This window comes from Octopus bimaculoides, chromosome 4 (genome assembly GCF_001194135.2).
Source record: "Octopus bimaculoides isolate UCB-OBI-ISO-001 chromosome 4, ASM119413v2, whole genome shotgun sequence".
NCBI lineage: Eukaryota > Metazoa > Mollusca > Cephalopoda > Octopoda > Octopodidae > Octopus > Octopus bimaculoides.
Window position 1 is genome coordinate 3205714 of NC_068984.1, and position 4008 is coordinate 3209721.

The following is a 4008-nucleotide window of genomic DNA, read 5'->3' on the forward strand; positions in this document are numbered from 1 at the left end:
AGAGAGAGAGAGAGAAAAAAAAATTAAGGTACTCAGAAATCTGGATGTTTGTACATTTACAGATTTTTATTAATGTCACATATTAAATAAAACGCTTTTCACCTAGTCGTGTAGGATTTTAATATGTGACATTAATAAAAATCTGTAAATGTACAAACATCCAGATTTCTGAGTACCTTAATTTTTTTTTCTCTCTCTCTCTCTATATATATATATATAGGTGCAGGAGTGGCTGTGTGGTAAGTAGTGTGGTTCTGGATTCAGTCCCACTGCGTGGCACCTTGGGCAAGTGCCTTCTACTATTGTCTCGGGCCGACCAAAACCTTGGGAGTGGATTTGGTTGACGGAATCTGAAAGAATCCTGTCGTATATATATGTGTGTGTGTGTGTGTGTGTGTGAATTTGTGTGTCTGTGTTTGTCCCCTAACCGTGGCTTGATAACCAGTGTTGGTTTCTTTACGGCCCCATATTATCAAGCGGTTCGGCAAGAAAGGGCCTGATAAAATAAGTTCCAGACTTAAAATAAGCACTGGAGTCGACGAAACCCTTCAAGGAGGTGCCCCAGTCCAATGAGTGAAACGAGTGAAAGATAAACGCCTTATAGAATGGTTATTTGTGTTAGATAATAGTTATTATTTGTTGGTGTAAGCGCGTGGCTTAGTGGTTAGGGTGTTGACCTCATGTTCGTAAGCTTGTGATTTCGATTCCTGAGCTAGGCGACGCGTTGTGTTTTTGAGCAAGACTCTTCATTTTAAGTTGTTCCAGTCTACTCAGCTGGCGAAAATGAGTAACCCTACGATTGACTGGCGTCCTATTCAGGGGTGTGGAATATATACGCCATTGAGAAGATAACTTGACTTTATTATTAGTTGGAAATATTTATGAGTATGGAGAGAGAGAGAGAGAGAGAGATGAAAAAGGTGTGATGTATAACAATGAAACTACTTTGAATCAGAAAATATTTCTTCACTGGTTGATTGTCGGTGTGAAAGAGGTTTGGTGCATAAGTATTGGAGCAGAGTGTGATGATGTTATAGTACTTTGACGTCCAATGTTGTAAGCGTGAAACAGTGCATATGTGTGTATATATGTATGTGTGTGTGTCCCACACAGAAGTTAAAACTCTGCGGAGTAATCAACTTTAGTGCTGAGGATAAATTTTGGTATAGGCCGCGCGCACACACACACACACACACACACACAGAGTCAGAAAGGAGGCACGCTAAACTTATTTTGACATTCATTCTATGTCTAGCAAATGCCTCATTTACAGACGAATGTTATTCATATTCAACAAGCTGAACACGATAATAATAATAATGATAATAATAATAATAATAATGATAATAATAAAAGTAACAATTGCATTCATATAATCTCTCTTTTTCAATTTTAATTTTCATGTTTTATTCTTTCATTTTTCAGAATGTGTGAGCCCCACCCAAAATACAAACGAAAACTGAAAGAAAGACAGAGAAAAAAAGAAAGAAAAGACAAACAAAAAAAAGAAGTTTCTCTTCCATGACCCACTTAGAAAAATTCATGAACAATAAAAACAGCAACAGTAAGAACAACAACAACAGTCGTACTGAAAGAAGATGGGAGAGTGTTCGAATGAGGACATCGCAACTATTTTGACTTCAGGTTGAATAGAGAAAGAAAAAAAAATTATAATCTGTAGAATAGAAGATGATGTATTTGGAGAGTTTATCACCACACCTCACTGACTCTATTAACGGTAGCAGGGCGAAGAGCAAGGGGCAGGTCACAGAAGGTCACAGTAGACATAGATAAATAAATAAAGTATAGAATCCAACAGGTAGCTGTAGAAACCATAGATATGTAAAAATGTTTAATTCGGAAGCTTATTGCCACAAAAAGAATGTCCACGATAAACCAGAAACTATACAGCAGATAAAAAAAACTGCAGCAAGCGTAACCAGAACAATAGCAATAAATAAATATGTAAAGAGATTAGGGAATAGACGTTAGTGATTCGGAGGGATGTTAAGAGAAACTACAAGAAGTTCTAATGAAATTTAGAATAGGAACAAAACCTGATAAACAAGTTAATAATCGATTGTTGATGATTAGATCGATAAAATTGATAGATAAGCAACTAACTAAAAGATATATTTGGAAGTAGAAATAACCAAATGTAGAAAGAGCAGCCATGATTTTCTAATCTACAGAGAAATAACATAAAAACATTAGAATTTCCGATTTATAGTGATGGATATTATTTATTTAAATATTGATAAAACAAAAATGATTGGTGCTGCTGCTGCTGCTGCTGCTATTATTATTTGCATCTAAAATTAATTTCATTCACTTTCTCCAGGCTTTTTGGACCAAACTTTTCCTCCTTTTTTTCCTCCTTTTTACATTTTTATTTCTCATTTCATATTTCTTCTTCAATTTGCTGTCCTTAGATTATACATTAATAATTTCATTTGTATCAGTTTACCAACCAGATTAATTCCTCTTTACCAAATAGATACTTTTACAGCTACATAAGATACAAGGCTCCATCTTTGGGATGTATGTATGTATGTATATATGTACGTATTCATGCATGCATGTATATATATATATATATATATATATATATATATATATATATATATATACATGCGTGCATGAATACGTACATATATACATACGTACGTACATCCCAAAGATGGAGCCCTGTATCTTTGTTGTAAACCGGTTCCCTCCTCAGTGGAAGATTTATAATAATCAAAAAGTAGAAGAGACATGCACACACCCATACATACACCCATACATACATACATACATACATACATACATACATGCATACATATATACATGCAGAGTAGCTAGTCCTGGTAAATATCCAAACTATAAAAAAAGATTACAATTTCACTCCTCTCTTTACTCTCCATTCTTCTATATCTCACCTCGCCCCTCTTCTGTTTCTATATAAAACGAATGTTATATTATTTCTATATTTAAAAAACACAATTTTGTGTTTTCCTGTGACGCCTGCCGAGCCTAACAGAAACTCTCTCACAAAGTCCAACCTCTGTTAAATCCAAAATCCCTCGTCCAGTGTTGACGTTGTCATTGACTTACTAAACAAACGCCCCCTCTACCGTTAAACATCAAAGGTCAAGGGCCAATTGTAAGAAATTAAAACATTTTTTTTTCTTTTTTTCTTTTTCAGCTAACAATCCTCCGCTCATCAACATGAAAAATTGGTGAACTTTCTTTCAGAATTTTCAAAGTATTCTCCCCCCACCCACCATTCGTATTTTGCTTGTGTGTATGTGTGTGTAGATTCTTCAGTCATTTTCTCTATTCTGTTTTGTTTTAGCATTTAACTATTTATTGAATATTTATTGATGTATATGTTTTCCTTCTACACATAATTTTATTTCCATATTGCCATATTCTTTTTAAATTTACCATTTTTCATTCTTCCAACATATTTCTAATTCATCTTCATGCTATTTTTACCTTTACCAAATATATATTAAATTTGAAATTGACTTTCTTCTGCTAATTATCACCTTTATTTCCGACACACACCTCCTTATAAACATAATTCTTTTCACCTCTTCCCCACTCAGTTAAGTAATTAATTTTAACACAATTAAAGGACTATTTGCTAAGATAATTGGATTAAATGGTCAGACAGAATAGAAATGAATTAAAACCAAGTTGTAAATAAATGCACATCATACATACATATATATATAAATGTATGTACATATTCATATACTCATATATATATGGATACACATAAGCACATATATGTAAATGCGCATACACAGCCACATATATTTACTCATATATTATAAATTAGCTTCACCCATTTTTTACCTAGTTTTCTTCTTTTTATAAATGTAATCATATAAATACAATACGCATAATAACAATAATTTCATACATACATTGCATATTAGTGAGTGTATATATGTATATTACATTACAAAACCAGCTCCCTATACGTATATATATATATATATATATATATATATATAT

General features: G+C 33.0%; 1 protein-coding gene across 5 annotated transcripts in view; it reads left to right on the top strand.

Moving 5' to 3' along the window:
- LOC106870014 (serine-rich adhesin for platelets) overlaps nucleotides 1-2590 on the top strand; it is a 462526-nt gene extending 459936 nt beyond the window's left edge. For all 5 annotated transcript variants that reach the window (XM_052966859.1, XM_014915981.2, XM_014915987.2 and 2 more), the window contains one exon: nucleotides 1426-2590. The gene's annotated coding sequence lies outside the window, so the exon portion shown is untranslated. The remainder of the gene's footprint in view (nucleotides 1-1425) is intronic.
- Nucleotides 2591-4008: the final 1418 nt, after the last annotated feature.